An 18830-nucleotide genomic window follows, 5' to 3' on the forward strand; every position below is an offset into this window, starting at 1 on the left:
ACTGTTTATTTCATACCTGTGACTTGTTTATTTTGCAACTGGAAGTTTGTACTTCTTGATCTCCCTCACCTATTTCTTTGCTTTCCCTATCCCCTCCCCTCTGGAAACCACCTATTTGTTCTCTGCATCCATAGCTCTGTTTCTATTTTGTTATGTTTGTTCATTTGTTTTGTTTTTTAGATTCCACATATAGCTGAAATAATACAGTGTTTGTCTGACTTATTTCACTTAGCATAATACCCTCTAGGTCCATCCATTTGTCACACATGGCAAGATTTCGTTTTTTTATAGCTAGGTAATATTCCATTTTATACATATGTATGTATACACACACACACACACACACACGCACCCCACACACACATACACACACACACACCCCCCACATCTTTACCTATTCATCCATTGATGAGCACTTAGGTTGCTTCCATATCCAGCCCATTGTAAATAATGCTATAGTGAACAACATAGGGGTATATATATCTTTCCTAATTAGTATTTTTATTTTGTTCAGATAAATACCCAGGAGTGGAATTGCTGAATTGTATAGTAGTTCTAGTTTTAATTTTTTGAGGAGTCGCCATAATGTTTTCCATCTCCCTGATGATTAGTGATGATGGGTGTTTTCTTCATGTGCCTGTTGGCCATCTGTATATCTTCTTTGGGAAAATGTCTATTCAGGTTTTAATCAGGGGTTTTTGTTTTGTTTTTAATGTTGAGCTGTGTGAGGTTTTGGTATATTTTGAATATTAACCCTTTATCGGATATATTGTTTGCAGATATCTTCTCCCATTCACTTGGCAGCTTTTTCGCTTTATTGATAGTTTCCTTTGTTGTGCAAAAGCTTTTTCGTTTGGTGTAGTCCCATTTGTTTATTTTTGCATTTGTTTTGCCTGCTTCAGGAGACCTATTCAAAGAAATGCTATTAAGACCAATGTCAAAGAGCTTACTGCCTATGTTTATTTTAGAAGTTTTATAGCTTCAGGTCTTAACATTTGTTTTTTTTTTTTTTGGTTGCGCTGGGTCTTAGTTGTGGCAGGTGGGCTCCTTAGTTGCGACTCACAGGCTTCTTAGTTGTGGCTCACCGGCTCCTTAGTTGTGGCATGTGAACTCTTAGTTGTGGCATGCATGTGAGATCTAGTTCCCTGACCAGGGCTAGAACCCACATCCCCTGCATGGGAAGGCAGATTCTCAACCACTGCACCACAAGGGAAGTCCCGCATTTAAGTCTTTAATCCATTTTGAATTTATTTTTGTGTGTTGCTAGAGAGTAGTCAGTTTAATTCTTTTGCATGTAACTGTCCAATTTTCCCAACACCATTTATTGAAGAGGCTGTCTTTTCCCCATTGTATATTCTTGCCTTTGTCATAGATTAATTGCCCATATAAGTGTGGGTTCATTTCTGGGCTCCCTGTTCTGTTCCCTTGATCTGTGTGTCTGTTTTTGTGCCAGTACCATACTGTTTTGATTACTTTGTAGTATAGTCTGAAGTCAGGGCGCATGATTCCTCTGGCCTTGTTCTTCTTCCTCAGATTGTTTTGGCTACGCAGGGTAGTTTGTGTTTCCGTACAAATTTTAGAGTTATTAGGTCTGTGGAAAATGCCAATCGTATTTTGATAGGGAATTCATTGAATCTGTAGATTGCCTTAGGTAATGTGGTCATTTTAACAATATTAACTCTTCCAATCCATCAACATAGCATAGTATACCTTTCCATCTGTTTGTGGTGTCTTGAATTTCTTCCATCCGTGTCTTACAGTTTTCTGAGTATAGGTCTTTAACCTCCTTAGTTAGGCTGATTCCTAGGTATTTTATTCTTTTTGATATGATTTTAAGTGGTATTGTTTTCTTAATTTCTCTTTCTGATAGTTGTTAGTGTATAGAATATGCCACAGATTTCTGTATATTAAGTTTGTGTCCTGCAACTTTACAAATTCATTGATAAGTTCTGGTAGTTTTTTGGTGGTGTCTTCGGGATTTTTTATGTATAGTATCATGTCATCTGCAAACACTGGCAGATTTACTTCTTCCTTCCCAATTTAGAATCCTTTTATTTCTTGTCTGATTGCTGTGGCTAGACTTCCAATGCTATATTGAATAAAAGTGGTGAGAGTGGGCATCCTTGTCTTGTTCCTGATCTTAGAGGAAATGCTTTCAGCTTTTCACCATTGAGTATGATGCATATGTGGCCTTTATTATGTTGATGTTTGTTCCGTATATACCCACTTTGTTGAGAGTTTTTTTTTTTTTATCATAAATGGATGGTGAGTTTTGTCAAAAGCTTTTTCTGTACCTATTGAGATGATCATATGATTTTTATTTTTCAATTTGTTGATGTGTATCACATTGATTGATTTGTGGATATTGAACCATCCTTGCATCCCTGGGATAAGTCCCAGTTGATCATGGTGTATGATCCTTTTAATGTATTATTGAATTAGATTGCTAATGTTTTGTTGAGGATTTTTGTATCTGTGTTCATCGATGATATTGGTCTATAATATCCTTTTTTTGTGTGATATCTTTGTCTGGTTTTGGCATCAGGGTGATGCTACGCTTGTAGAATGAGTTTGGAAGTGTTTCTTCCTCTGCAATTTTTTTGAATAGTTTGAGAAGGATAGGTGTTAATGTTTGGTAGAATTCACCTATGAAGCTGTCTGGTCCTGGACTTCTGTTTGTTGAGAATTTTTTGGTTACTGATTCAGTTTCATTACTGGTAATTGGTCTGTTCATATTTTCTATTTCTTCCTGATTCAGTCTTTGCAGATTATACATTTCTAGGAATTTGTCCATTTATTCTAGGTTGTCCATTTTATTGGTGTATAATTGTTTGTAGTAATCCCCCTTATGATCCTTTGTATTTCTGTGGTATCAGTTGTAACTTCTCCTTTTTCATTTGTGATTTTATTGATTTAGGTCCTTTCTCTTTTTTTCCTTGATGAGTCTGGCTAAAGGTTTATCAATTTTGTTTATCTTTTCCAAAAAGTAGCTCTTAGTTTCATTGATCTTTTCTATTGTATTTTTAGTCTCTATTTCATTTATTTCTGCTCTCATCTTTATAATATCTTTCCTTCTACTAATTTTGGGTTTTGTTTGTTCTTCTTTTTCTAGTTCCTTTATGTGTAAGGTCACTTTCAGGATATTGAAACTTCTAGATTTGGGTTGCAGTTTTCTTCTCTTTAACGTTCTATATTCTCTCTTTCCCTCCTCCACCTTCTCCTTCTGGAAATAATTTAGGTAAGATTTAACTCAGACTCTTCTCTTTTCAGTAATACTTGCATATTATTCTGTTGTCAACAGTGCCTTGAGTTCCCTAGGTCAGAGGCCCTCTGTTTTACCCTCTTCAATGAATAAACTTCCCATTCCACTTGGAGTAGAGTATGTTGGAAAGGCAACTTACAAATGTAACTGCTTCTGGAAGAGCTTTTACATCTTTCATCTTTAAATGATTTTCCACTCTAATCCAAGTTCCAGCAATACCTGATGCTGCCAGTCCTAGACATTTTGTTGAATCTGTACTGTAAATTGGGTGGTTTTTTTGCTTCCCCCTTTACCCATACGAGGATTCAGCTTTCTCCAACCTCCTAACTCAGTTACCACTCATCCATCTGCTTCCCAGCTTCCAAAATTTTGTTGCTATTATTTATTCGTGTTCTCCCTATTCTTATGAAATTGTCTTTTTTAAATTCCAATACTAAATTTTAAGATTTTCAGAAAAGAACAAAATTAGGTTTTACCTTATTATCTGTTCTAGACCTTATTGTCACAGAATTATGGTTCAGTCTCAAATGCCACTGTCCAGTGCACTGTTGTCCAACGCAATTGCCACTAGCCATGTGAGCCCTTGAAATGCAGCTGTGCAATTCAGTGTGGAACTGAATTTTTAATTTTGTTTTTGTTTGTTTGTTTGTTTGTTTTTGGCTGCGTTGTGCGGCTTGCAGGATCTTAGTTCCCCGACCAAGGATCGAATCCATGCCCCCTGCAGTGGAAGTGTGGAACCCTAACCACTGGACCACCAGGGAATTCCCTTTATTTTATTTTAATAAATTACATTTAAATAATCACATGCGGCTAGTGGCTGCCATACTGGGCAGTGCAGGTCCAGTGCTGGTGAACTAGGAGTTGGAATGTAAATTCTAGTCAGCATATCTACTACATGGAAGTTTTTTTCCTGTTTCCTTCTCCTTAATTTATTTATTTCTTCATTCATATCAGTGTGGACACGTGGATTTCTGTATTATTCAGTGGGCATTATTTTTTTATTATTGATTTTGATGCTCAAATTATCCCAGATTTGGACAGTGGAAACCCCATTCAGGTTTCTTCTGTGTCCTTTTGACATGTACCCTCTTTCTGGATCATTCATTCTAGACCTTAGACATTACAGGCTCCTCACGTACCCACCCTGTCCTAACCTCTGGAATCATCCATTTCTCCAAGGAGCTTTGGTTCCTCTTGGTGGAGGATACTGGAAACCAAGATCTGGTTGCTTGGTGGGCTCATTGCTGCTGGACCAGCACTGCTTCTAGGCTCTGTAAGCTGACAAGGGATTTTTAAAGACTGATGGCTTTGGACAGTACAGATAAAGAGGTATTTCTGTCATTGCAAAAAGGGAAAAGATGGGGTTACTAGAATTTAGGAGTTCAGAGACACCTACTTCCCCAGGCCTATCTCTACACAGTCGGTGCTTGGCCTTTGAGTGGATTCAGCTGGTTGGTGATGAGAATGCCAGAAGAGGTTGGTGCTAGAACCCCTCTGCTGCTGGAGGGGTGCTTTCTGTCTCCCTCTTTAACCTCCCATTGGCAGAACATAAACCAGAAGCCAGCTGCCAAGGGAGTATGAATAACTGAGTTTGCAAACCCTAGACCATTGTTTCTCAGCCTCGGAACCATTGACATTTTGGGCCAGGTGGCCGTCCTGTGCTTTGTAGGATGTTCAGTAACATCCCTGGCCTCTACCCACTTGATTCCAGTATCCACCCCACCCCGAAATGTTTCCATATATGGCCAAATATCCCCTGGGGAGGCAAAATGACCCAATTGAGGACCACCTCCTGGACCATCGTTGCAGAAAAGAATATAGAAGGGTAGGCTTGGAGCTGAGAAACAGTAGTACTAAACAGCACTCTACTTTACTTTACACAACCTTGAAGTGTGAAGGAAGGGAAGAGAAATTAACATTTACGTTCCTGTTACAGCCCTGCAATATAGAGAGATTAGTATATGCTTTTTTTTTTTTCTTTAGTTAATGAGGAAAACAAAGACCAGTTAAGTAATTTCTTCGCAGTCAGGCAGGATTCAAATCCTTGCTGATAAAGTTATTCATTTACATGCTCTTGAAGTTTGTGCTTGAATTTTTAGGTTGTAGTTATTGCCATAGTCTTTTTAAGTGGGGCAACTATTCTTTTGAGTGTTGCATTTTCAAGTCATTATGGGTATATTGTCAACCTGGGTGCATTTTCTGGATGGTGCCCTACTGGAGCCATGCTCAGAATAACGGCTAAAAATGTTCACAAATAGAGGGAAGAAGAAACATGAATAATATTTGTTAGGGAATTCCCTGGTGGTTCAGTGGCTAGGATGCTACACTCTCACTGCTGAGGGCCCGGGTTCGATCCCTGGTCAGGGCACTAAAATCCCGTAAGCTGTGCGATGTGGCCAAAAAAAAAATTATGTTAAAGCCAATGTTTTATTTTGTTTTTTAGTTTTGGATACTTATATTTGAGTACTACTTAACTTGATTTCCTAGAGATTTGCTTCAGACTATACAAGCACTGCCTATTTTTCTCATTTTGCCTTTATGCTTAGTCCTTTACTTCTTTCTATTCTGTACTGTTGTGTATCACTCTCAGTGGTAGAAAGACATGTCCTCTCTCAAAGGAAATCTCCCAAAGATCAGCCTAATAGTTTACAGTACCTTGCACCTTGCATGACTCATGATCGCCTCAGACCTAACATTCAAAGTAGGTTAGTGTGCTTTCTAAGCCAGACATAAACTGCTTTTTCTCGTCCAGTGCTAGAGCATTCTCTGTACTTTGCGTTATTCCTAGTCCTCTCCAGAGTTTTATATCTGTTGTAGGTCTCTCTGCTTTCAAATCAGTGAAGGAACTAGAGCAGACACAAACATAACGTAACAGGTGAAGGTAGGATTTTTGAAGACCTATTAGATTTGAAATCGGTTTGCCTAGAAAAGAGGAAGGGGACTTCCCTGGTGGCGCAGTGGTTAAGAATTCGCCTGCCAATGCAGGGGACGCGGGTTCAATCCCTGGTCCGGGAAGATCCCACATGCTGCAGAGCAACTAAGCCTTTACGCCACAAGTACAGAGCCTGTGCTTTAGAGCCACAACTACTGAAGCCTGCACACCCTAGAGCCCACATGCTGCAACAACTGAAACCCACACGCTCTAGGGCCCGCGTGCTGCAGCTGAGCCCGCGTGCCATAACTACTGAAGCCTGCGCGCCTAGAGCCCGTGCTCTGCAGCAAGAGAAGCCACCGCAATGAGAAGCCCGCGCATCGCAATGAAGAGTAGCCCCTGCTCGCCGCAACTAGAGAAAGCCGCAACTAGAGCAAGCCCACGCACAACAATGAAGACCCAACACAGCCAGGAAAAAAAGAAAACAGGAAGAAGTGACTTGATTCTTTTTTTTAATAAACTTATTTATTTATATTTGTTTATTTATTTTTGGCTGCACTGGGTCTTCATTGCTGCGCACAGGCTTTCTCTAGTTGTGGGGAGCGGGGGCTACTCTTCGTTGCGGTGCGTGGGCTTCTCATTGTGGTGGCTTCTCTTGCTGCGGAGCACGGGCTCTAGGCGCGTGGGCTTCAGTAGTTGCGGCACGCGGGCTCAGTAGTTGTGGCGCACAGGCTTAGTTGCTCCGTGGCATATGGGATCTTCGCAGACCAGTGATCGAACCTGTGTCCGCTACATTGGCAGGTGGATTCTTAACCACTGCGCCACCAGGGAAGTCCCAGAAGCGACTTGATTCTTGTCTTAAGCTATGTAGTGGCTTTCTGAGAGCGGATTTAGAGTAACTGCTTTATGTGGAGGAAACATGGAACAAAGGGACCTGAAGTTGTATTTCAGTGTTTTGAAGAGAAGGTACCTCGGGGACTGCTTGGTATGAAGCGTTGTGTCAGGGTGAGGCTAATTGTGGGGCTCTGTTGTACTCTCCCAACTAGAACAGGTCATCTTATATTGCTCTTATTTGTTGGATGTGTTCCCATAGTTCTCTGCCACTTACTCTTCATACTGTATTTTAATTCCTTGTTTACTTATCTTTATTCCCTATTAAACTTTAAACACTAAATGGGTCCTATAGGTGCTCAGAAACTTGTGTTCATTGAAGTTAATGTTGTTACAGTAATTTAATACAAAATTATCTCCTAATATCCATGCAGGACAAATCCTTTACACTATAATAGAAAGGGCTGTCATGTGCAGACTGTGAATTTATCACAAATAAATGTGCAGACATTTCTAGCTCAAATAACCATTAAATAGTATGTTTTCTGGTCCCTCCCTATTCATCTTGTGGTTTTCTTCCCCTTTCCCTAAAACAGTTGCAGAAAATCAGTTTTAAAGTGTTTAAACCATAGGCAGGATGTTCCGGGGTGGGGGGTGGCAAATCCCATTAAGTATGTTTCACCCTTTAGTTGTTTATAATGACATTCTTCTCTCTCACAAATATATGTAGTCTGTCTTTCCAGGAAAGGCAAGAAGTCCCCTACTGCTCTTTGTACTGTACTGGCCAAGTATGCAATGGGAAGGCATTCTAAACAGCAACTTCAGCCTGTTGTCAGTGCCCACTAGTACGCTCTCCACGTTGTCTGTGCGGTGTCTAGCGTGCCCAGATTATACACTGTGCTTGGGAGAAGTCATTCTGTGAACGCTTAGCTTGAAACTCAGTGACTAGTTGATACTTCAGCAAGAATTAACAAGTACGGGATATAGAATCCATCTCTGGGGCCAAAAAACATTAGTTTTATTCTATAATTTCATTAGGTCAACTATTTTACCCATTTATACCTCAGTGTAAAACCAGCCATCCTGTCACCTTCCATGCTACTGTACAAGTTGAGGTGGGATGGGGGAGTTTTGTCTGTGTTAGGTTTTTGTGGAGTTTTTTAACGAAACATTTTAAACATGTAGAAAGAAAGAAGACTTTGCAGATATGGACGAATTTCACTTTGTACCCTTTCTTGATTCCATTCTCTTTCCTTCCTTTTTCTCCCTACTTCCCAGAGGCCATCACTTCTTGGAGTTGGTGTGTATCCTTTCCGTCTACATTTCAACATGCTTTCCACATATGTATGTGTCCATAAACTCTAATTATAGAGTATTGTGTATTTTAAAATTTACATAAATGCTTCCATGTGGTTTGTATCCTTTTACCACTTGTTTTTGTGGGGACTTGTACATGATAATAGCAATTTGTTGGAGTACGATGTTCTAGAATTTCATTATGTGATTATGTCATGTATAATAGGTTGTTGATTCCCATGTCTGAAGATGTGTGTATGCCAGATTACCTTATGTTTGAAAAGACCAAAAAAGAAAAATAAATTATATATTTGAGTCATATTGATATTCTGCTGTGATTTGAAAGAGTGAGGCCTGACATGTTTCTTGCTTACTGAAATTTTATTTTTTTTTATTTTTTAAGGTGGTTTTTTTTTTTGTCTTTGTTTTGTTTTGTTTTGTTTTTGGCTGCGTTGGGTGTTCGTTGCTGCGCGCGGGCTTTCTCCAGTTGCAGTGAGCGGGGGCTGCTGTTTGTTACGGTGCACGGGCTTCTTATTTCGGTGGCTTCTCTTGTTGCAGAGCGCAGGCTTCAGTAGTTATGGTGCGTGGGCTCAGTAGTTGTGGCTCGCAGGCTCTAGAATGCAGGCTCAGTAGTTGTGGCACATGGGGCTTGGTTCCTCCGTGGCATGTGGGATCTTTGCAGACCAGGGATCGAACCCGTGTCCCCTGCATTGGTAGGTGGATTCTTAACCACTGCGCCACCAGGGAAGTCCCTGAAATTTTAAATAAAGGAGATGGTAATGTTTTTAAACATTTACCAATATAGGACATGGATTTTCAAAAAGTTAAGAGAACACTACTCTAGAATAAAAACTTAACAAAATAGTGACTTTAGGTAGAGCTGTGTTTGATCAATTATCAACCTCTAGAAATAAATATATATATACTATATATATATATATAATATATATACAATATATATATATAATATATATATATATAAAAACACCTGCCTTGAAAGTAATTCCTCAATCTCAGGGTTTCATTTTAGAGAAGTTATGTGATAGGTAAAATTAAAGTCTCTCACAAAATAAAGAATTAAGGGAAGAGTAATAAACATGACATTAATGTATATCTCTATGTCATAGTAAATAAAAAGTTCTAAAGACATCCATTTCTGAACCAAACAAAAAACAGATTAACTGTTGTCAGATGATCTGCTTTAGTAGGTAACCCTTCATCGTAATCACTGTCACCTCATGATTGTGTGCCTTTGGAGCACGCTACTTAGTGCTTGTGGACCTCAGTTTATTCATCTGTAAAAGAAGAACAACAGTTCAGTGACCAAGCCCTTCGCAGGTTCCTGAGGCATCAAGGTCAGTTAAACACTAATTGGTTAGTGGAGATGATCTGAGGGAGAGTCTCCTATGTCATTTTATACCAGTTTTAAAGGCTTTAATTTTTCAGACCGGCCCCAATAGGTTTGAAACGTAGTATATTTTTTACTAGTATTTTCCTTTATAAGTCTCTGCAAAATGCTCATGTAATCACTAGATATTTTTATAAAAATTACCACCTTCTTTAAGGGCGCTTGTCTTTTTGGGAGGGCTGGAGCTTTCTGCCCTTGCCCTGTTGGCCTGCCTGGAGGGTCTTTAAAACAGGGCAGTGTTTCTGATTAGTGTGCATTGTTTATAGCAACTAAATGGATTTGCACACATATTTGAAAATATTGAGATTTTAGTTTTGGCTTTTACATATGAAATTGTTAACACAAATCTGTGGCTGATAAAAAACCTGCTTCCCAAGAACAAACCCTTCGTTTATACAGCTGGCAACCAAGCTCTTCTGGGCTGATGTTGCCGAATGGGGGCCGATGCCTAGAAGTATTCGGCACAGCATTTTTGCTGACTTAATTTTCCTTTCTCCTACGGGAAACAAGTACCTGTTGTTCAGTCCCTTCTTTTCCCCCCCTGCTTTCATCATTCAGTCATTCTTACATCAAGAGGTCTATTATAGACACACATTAATCCTTGTTTCCCTTCTCTCTTTTGAGCTCTTATCTAAATACTCTAGGAGAATGTCCCTTTCTCTTTTCATCCACTTCATTCATTCAGCAGATACCCACTGAATTCCCACTTTGTCCCAGGCATTCCTTACACACCTCTTCTTCCTTCGTTTTATGTGTGAGTCAGAAAATAGCTCTAATCATGGCTGAGTATAATAGTAGATTGAGTAATATAGAAGCTTCTCTATTTCCAGATGAGAGGTTCTGAAAGACTATTCCTAACTAAGCTTACTCATGAGCAAGTCCACTGTTACTAAGGTAGGTTTCTGTTCGCAGGCCAGGGATGCATTTCTACGAAATAAGAGCATAGAACAGTTCTTTAAAACCAAGCAAAACAGCCAGTTGTTCCAAAATGGACCAAATTTCACTACACTAAAAACTTTTAGAAATGAATTAAACTTCCCTCTTTGACAAAATGCATAAGGAACTCCTTAAATATAACGTCCAACCCCTGCCTTTCTGTCCACTTTGTTGGACAGACATGAATTAGCTTTGAATCATCCATAGCCATGAAAGAAGTTTTATCGTATTTTCCAACTACCTCATGACTTTGTTGTGAAGATTAATAAAGTAATTATGAAAATTGGCACACAATAAATAATGATGGAAGTTGCTACTAATACCACTGGAGTATTAGCTCTGTGTAGCAAAGACCTTTACTCATTGCTGTATCTTGGCACAGAATATATAGTAGTGGAAGGATAGATGGATGCTCCTTATTGTTACATGTCACCAAACTTGTAGAATTCCACCTGAAAGCAATAAAGCAAAAGTTAGAAAGCTGAGTCCCAGTACAGAAAAGGTTGTTTTAAATGGCCGGGTAAATGTATCACAGGTTCAAGCAAGTCTGCTAAGTGTGAAGAACACACATACTACAAGATCTGTTTACCAGGCTGTTCCATGTTTTCCCCTAAAGTTCCTCACCATCACCCTGCCCTCTTTCTTCTGAATCATACCCTCCCCAGCTGTATACGCTCCTTCTCATTTCTCTTTTCTCTGCCCCTGGAATCTCTTTAACTATAGGTCTTTTCTTTTTTTTTATGTTATTTATTTTTTTTAATTTTTAAAATTTTTCTATTTTTGGCTGCGTTGGGTCTTCATTGCTGCGCGTGGGCTTTCTCCAGTTGGGGCGAGCGGGGGCTGCTCTTTGTTGCGGAGCACAGGCTCTAGGCATGCAGGCTCAGCAGTTGTGGCTCAAGGGCTCTAGAGAGCGGGCTCAGTAGTTGTGGTGCACGGGGTTAGTTGCTCTGCGGCATGTGGGATCTTCCTGGACCAGGGATCGAACCCCTGTCCCCTACATTGGCAGGCAGATTCTTAACCACTGCGCCACCAGGGAAGTCCTAAAGGTCTTTTCTTGAATGGTATCTTTGTATGGGTCTCTCTACCCAATTTTCTCTCCTTTTGAGTCTCTCCCTTTATCATATGGCATAGATTTTTTAAAAATAAACATGTATAGAGTTACATGTGTATTTAATTGAGTGGGGGGGGGGATTCTGCTCCTAATTCTAAAAATAATTGAGTAGGGCTTTCTTTTTTCTTTAAAAAGAAACAAACTCCTAGAGTTACTTTACCTTTGCAAGGCATGATTGATTCTCTTTCTCCCAATGTTTCTTTAATAGAAGGGGGAAAAGCTTTCTACTCCTGATCTAGGCTCCTAGCTTGTGAAGCATTATAAAATTTGTCTTAGGTTCCAGCGATTTTGCTTCTAGAAATATCCCTTGACCATCTTCTTTAATTCTGGCTACTTCTGCTGTTCACTGAATTATAATAGTTCATTTCTTTAATTGCTTGTGTTCATCTGAGATTCTCTTCAAAAGGTTGCATGATTCTTCAACCATCTAAATGCAAAGAGCCTCTTTGGGAATTGCCCTTATCATTGTCAAGTTATTTTAGTGGCATAGTTCTCTGTGCAGATCTTAATATTAAAATTGTTCAATAGCATGTAACACACACACACACATTCTTTTTTTAAAAGTCACACTTATTTAGAGATGCATAGGGCCCGAAGAGAGAATTCACTGAAGTAAAAAGAGGGCCTTCTCTCCAAATTACATGGTATCTAGAAGTCAAAATAGATTGTCAGTGGCAAAGGCTGAATAATCCCAGGGCTTCAAATTCATGCGGAGTCTCTTCCTGTTGTGTTCTTTTCACTGTGTATTTTGACAGATAGCTTTCCCTTTGTCGACCTTCTCTTCCCACCACCTCTCTGTTCCCTACCTAAAAATTCATTCAAATCAAAAGAAAAAGCTGTATCAACCTTTGGGTTTTTCTTTTAAAAGATATATAAATGTATATATAATGTACACGTAATATATATATAAGTAAATAAACCTTTGTTTATTTTAGAAAATTAAGAAAGGAAAAAGACTTTACATATTATTTCAGTGGATTTTTAAACATCTGTTCCCACTAGAGGGCATTCTTTCCTTTGATTTTAGTTCATAGCTTTTATGTATTTATTTTACAGAACTGCTAAATATAAAGGTAAGTGTTGAGGGTATGAATGTGTTCAGATATACCTATTATAGATAGGGATTGTCAGATATACACCATTCTTTTTATGTAAGTTTCACACATGAGCATGTCAAAATTGAGGTTAAGCTGTATTTCCTAGCATTTTTGTTTGTCTTGTTAGGTGAACTTGATCAGATGGGGAATCACAAATATTCCACCATAACTTTAAGATGTAGCTTGTGTAGATGTAGATGTGGTACATATATACAATGGAATATTACTCAGCCATAAAGAAAGAATCAAATAATGCCATTTGCAGCAACATGGATAGACCTAGAGATCATCATACTAAGCGGAGTATGTCAGAAAGAGAAAGACAAATACCATACATCACTTATATGTGGAATCTAAAATACGACACAAATGAACTTATCTATGAAACAGAAACAGACTCACAGGTACAGAGAACAGACTTGTGGTTGCCAAGGGGGTGGGAGGGGGAGGGATGGATCAGGAGTTTGGGGTTAGCAGATGCAAACTGTTATATATAGGATGGGTAAACAACAAGGTCCTACTTGTATAGCAACAAGGTCCTACAGTACAGCACTATGTTCAATATCCTGTGATAAACCATAATGGAAAAGAATATGAAAAAGACTATATACATGTATAATAATCACTTTTCTGTACAGCAGAAATTAACACAACCTTGTAAATCAACTATACTTCAATAAAATAAAAAAAAAGAAAGATGTAGCTTGTGCTAGTTGCCATGTTACAAAGTAGTGATTGTCCGAATTTGTTTATGACAATATGGCTAAAGCTAGATTATTCAAGGATGAGTTGCATATTTTATTATTTGGTTAACTCAGTTTTTGCAGGGTGTATATAGTATAGAGTAACTGAAACCTAACATTTTTTAAATCCAGGAGATCTCAGTGCTAACACTTCAGCCTTGCCTCTTCAAGGTGATATTTTATTTGACAATATTTGAATTCTTGTTTCTATTATAAATGATACTTTTCTATAGGAACTTTTTTTTAACATCTTTATTGGAGTATAATTGCTTTACAATGTTGTGTTTCTGCTGTATAACAAAGTGAATCAGCTATATGTATACGTATATCCCCACACCCCCTCCCTCTTGCATAGGAACTTTAGTTCTTAGCATCTTAAATATATCTTATCGTTATCTCACCAGAAGCAACTTCATTCTTCCTATCAAGGAATTGATCATTTTACATAAGCCATGTATATGTTCTGTTTCAGATTTTCCTGAGTCTCCTGGTACCAGGTAGAACACTGTTATTAACCAAGCGACTGTGCATTGAAGAGCTGGCTTGTTTTCCCTGATAGGAAAAGCACCTGTAGTAGACACAAAGGGAGCAAATTTTGTTAGTCTGTGTTATAGAGTGAATTCTGACAGGTATACTTGGAAGAGGGTCTGTTTTGAGTGAGAAATCTGGGGTTCTTTTCAAAGCTAAATGAGATTTAGTCATTTCAAGTTGGGGCAGAGGGAGACTGGTTGCTGTGGAGAAACTGTGGCAAAGCCTACTCATGCTTCTGTGCTTTTATTCAGAGACTTCGAGCTACTGTCGAGAGGTGGTATGGAATCTTCTCTAAAGTGAGATATTGACTAAAGCTTATGATAACAGATTAGAAGTATTAAATTGGCAGAGCTGTTACAATGAGAAGGAGTAGCAGGTTGTATGGAAAATTATATGTGATAAAATATTTTTACTTCCCTGACTTCTTATTCATAGTACACTCATCACCAAAACAAATCCTCTCTAGCATACTTGCTGCTATAGATTATTATAAAGTTACTCTTACTTATGTTGTAAGAAACCCTGCTGAGAACTTACCTAATATAATGTTTAATGGTCAGACTGAAATATATATTTGTGTTTGAAATAATGACCTTGAATCACAAAAGTTGTTAAATGTCTTTTTTTGGGGGGGAGGGGCACACGACTTGCGGGATCTTAGTTCCCCAACCAGGGATTGAACCCACGCCCACAGCAGTGAAAGCACCGAGTCCTAACCACTGGACCGCCAGGGAATTCCCCAAAAACATACATTTTAGAAATGATTCCATCAAAAATAGTTAATAATTTTTTAAAAGAACCCCAGTTTCTTAAAGGGCTCACAGTTACTGAACTCCAGCTGGATTGTAGGTGAAGCCTGACACCACTCGACATCCTCACCCCTTAGGAGAGCATTTAGATTTAGATAGCTTCGAATTTTATCAGCCGAGTAGAACAGGCAAGGGACAGGCGTCATCAGCATGTCCCTGCTGAAACTGATGCAGTGTTTGGCAGTATCACCACCCCCAGTCGCCTTACGCTTTGCTCATTTATACTTGTCGGTGGGCATCCCCACCACAGAAAGAAAAGTGGGGCCCGCAGAGTACTGGTGGATGGGACATGCCAAAAAGTGAGTGTTCAAAACTGAGCTTGCCTTTCAGGCACCTCTTTAGCTCAGTTCACACTACATTTTGTTTGACAAAGTTATTGTACCCTATTACATTAAACTTTCGTTTGTGAATCTGAATAGATACTTAGCCCTTTTCAATACCTTCAGTGTTGTGCTTAAAGCATTGTCATGCTTGGAAGCTATTTTGAATAGGCAAATTTTGAAGTATTCCATCTTTTTGCCCACCATCTTTTCAGTGAAGCTTTCTTTGTCCACACTGTTTATCCTTTTTTGCTTTATTTTTCTCCATGGCACCTATCTTGTAACTTGCTTTATAACTTAGTTTGGTTATATGCCTGTCTTCACCCACTATTTTAGGCTATCATTCATTCTTTTTTAATTCATTCTATAATGGATGGTTGATGGCCCTTTGGGTTGTTAACAACCTTTTTTTTTTTCTTTCCAGTTGCAAAAACTGCTGTGAACATTCTTTTACATTCTTCTGGTGCTCCTGGGCAAAAGTTTCCCCAGGGAATAGATTTAAGAGTGAAATCGCAGTGACAGTAATTGTACACGTTTAACTTGACTAGAATATGAACAAAATTTGCGAAGTACTTGTGCAGATATATGTTCCCACTAGCAGCGTAGAAGAGTTTCTGTTGCTCCTTGTCTTCTGTAGCGCTTGATATCAACAGACTTCTAAGTTTTTGCCAGATTGGTAGATGTAAAATGATAGCTCATGATGGTTTTATTTGCACTTTTTTGATGACTAATGAGATGAGAGTCTTTTCATATATTTATTGGTCATTTGTGTTTGTTGTTCTTTGTAGTGCCCATTGAGGTCTTTGCCCATTTTTCTGTTGGATGTTGGTCATTTTCTTACTGATACGTGAGAGTTCCTTAATGTATTCTGTATACCTTACTTTTGTCTGTCACGTATGTTGTATTTATCACCAGTTTCTGGACCTTGTCTCTTCTATCACTCCAGGGTATTAAAAAGTGAAGGAAAAGTCTTAATTTTAATGTGGTTGAATATATCTTTTTATGGTTTGGGCCGTGTGTGTGTGTGTGTGTGTGTTTAAGAAATTGTTTCCTACTCTGAGCTCCTAACAATATTCCCTACATTGTCTTCAGAGATTTTTTCACTTTCCTTTCGCATTTGTCTTTAAACCATTTGGAATTGGTTCTTGTGTGTAGGATCTGTGGAAGAGATCCAATTTTATTTTCCCCATATATGGGTGATCACCTGTCCTAGTACCATTTAGTGTCTACTCCCTTCTTTCCCCACTGATCTCTAGTGACCTTACTGTCATGAAACAGATTTCAACATGTGTGCATCTGTTTGGGGGCTTTCTGCTCTGTTCCTTTGGTCAGTTTGTCTGTCTCTATGCCAATGCCATTCTATCTTAATCACTGTAGCTTTATAATAGCTCTTGCTATATTAAGCAAATCCCTCCATCTTGTTATTCAGGAGTATCTTGGCTATTCTTGACCTTTGCAAATTGTGTAAAAATTTGAGTCAGCTTATCATGTTCCACAAAAAATTCTTTTGTGATTTTTCATTAGAATTGTATTGAATCCACAGATCAATTTGGGGAGAATGATATTTTATTATGTTGAACCTTCTAGTCAGTGAACCTGGTATTTTTATTTTTTAAAGCTCTTTGTCTTTGAACACGTTTTTACTAATTTACTTCATAAAGGGCTGCATATCTTTGGTTGGCTTTTTTTTTTTTTTTTTTTAATTTTACTTATTTATTTATTCATTCATTTATGGCTGTGTGGGGTCTTCGTTTCTGTGCGAGGGCTTTCTCTAGTTGCGGCGAGCGGGGGCCACTCTTCATCGCGGTGCGCGGGCCTCTCACCATCGTGGCCTCTCTTGTTGCGGAGCACAGGCTCCAGACGCGCGGGCTCAGTGATTGTGGCTCACGGGCCCAGCCGCTCCGCGGCATGTGGGATCCTCCCAGACCAGGGCTCGAACCCGCGTCCGCTGCACTGGCAGGCAGACTCTCAACCACTGCGCCACCAGGGAAGCCCCGGTTGGCTTTTTTTTTAATTTATTTATTTTTATTATTTTTGGTTGCGTTGGGTCTTAGTTGCAGCATGCGGGATCTTCGTTGCAGCGTGCGGGCTTCTCTCCAGTTGCGGCACGCAGGCTTAGTTTCCCCATGGCATGGGAGATCTTAGTTCCCTGATCAGGGATTGAACCTGTGTCCCCTGCATTGGTAGGTGGATTCTTAACCACTGGACCACCAGGGAAGTCCTCTTTGGTTAGCTTTATTCATAGGCACTTTTCAGAAATGCTACTACAAATGACATAATTTTTTTATTGTGGTAAAATATGCACAACATATCATTTTAACCCTTTTTGCATGTACAATTCAGCGGCATTAGTACATTCACATTGTTGTGCAACTATCACCACTGTCCATCTCCAGAATTTTTTTATCATCCCAAACTGAAACCCATTAAACAATACTCCCCATTCCCCCTTCCACCCAGCCTCTGGTAACCACTGTTCTACTTTGGTTTGGTTTTTTTTGGGGGGGGGGGTTGTTTTTGTTTTTGTTTTTTTCTGTGAATTTGACTAATCTGAGTACCTCATATAAGTGGAATCATAAATGGCATTTTAAAAATATATCAGTATTTGTCTTTTTTGAGTGAAGAAATCAGTGTTTTATTAAATTGGTTTTTGTATTTAGCCACCTTGCTTAAAATATTAATTCCAACAATTTAGCTGGGGTTTTCTACATAAACAAGCATATCACGTGTGAATAAAAGGCTTTTCTACTATTAAACCTGCCCATTGAGTTTTAAATTTTAATTAATTTTTGTGTACCTAGATAGTTCATTTTCAAATCTGTTGGTTGCCTCTTCAAGCTCTTCTTTATTTCTTTTAAACTGTTAAGTGTTATTTGATATTCGATTCTGTTATAAACTGTTTGCCATTCTGATTCTGCTGTTTCTGCTACTTTCTGATGGTGTTTTGTTTTTTGTTGGTATTTTGTGTATGAACTGTCATTCCTTCAGATTTTATTTCTGCCAGATGCCTGGTGGCAGTACTAATTTAGGACCACTTTAAATTAAATTCTTGACCTGAGAACCATTTGGAAGTCTGAATTTGGGCTCTCCACTTATAAGAAGTCTGGACTGGTTTGTAGTTATAACTTTTCAGGGTTTTGTTGTTGTTGTTTTGTGCCTGGGGAGAGGGGGATTTCACGGGCAAGTGTTGTAATCCCCTAGGGAGGGTTTCTAGCTCACCCATATACTGAGGGTGTATTAGGGTCTCAGCTTTATGAGGAATTGCCTGTTCAGACACTCCGCCATGGCAGACCTTGGTCTTTGCTTCCTGTGTCTGTCCTGCAATGCTGTGAAAATTTAAGCTCAGATTTTTCCAAATAGATGCCCACTTCTTAAGTGATTTCATTTAACCATTCATCTTTCACTTGGGTTTTACCCTCTTGCTAGTTCATCAAGGCATAAGTTTTTCTGCATTTTTTGAAACATTTTAAGTTATTTCCATTAGGAATGTAAATCAGGGGAACAAATCCACCATGTAGTTGGAAATTCCTATATCATTTTACTGTGTTGTTTTTAGTCATTTTGGAAAGGAAATCTGGGGTTAAATGTGCATCTTTTTATTTATGAAAATGAAA

General features: G+C 38.8%; 1 protein-coding gene across 4 annotated transcripts in view; it reads left to right on the forward strand.

The window, feature by feature from the left end:
* Positions 1-18830, forward strand: part of KCMF1 (potassium channel modulatory factor 1) — a 74136-nt gene that overhangs the window by 25712 nt on the left and 29594 nt on the right. The gene's annotated exons all lie outside the window — the stretch shown is intronic.

Source organism: Eschrichtius robustus, chromosome 15, assembly GCF_028021215.1.
Source record: "Eschrichtius robustus isolate mEscRob2 chromosome 15, mEscRob2.pri, whole genome shotgun sequence".
Classification (NCBI taxonomy): domain Eukaryota; kingdom Metazoa; phylum Chordata; class Mammalia; order Artiodactyla; family Eschrichtiidae; genus Eschrichtius; species Eschrichtius robustus.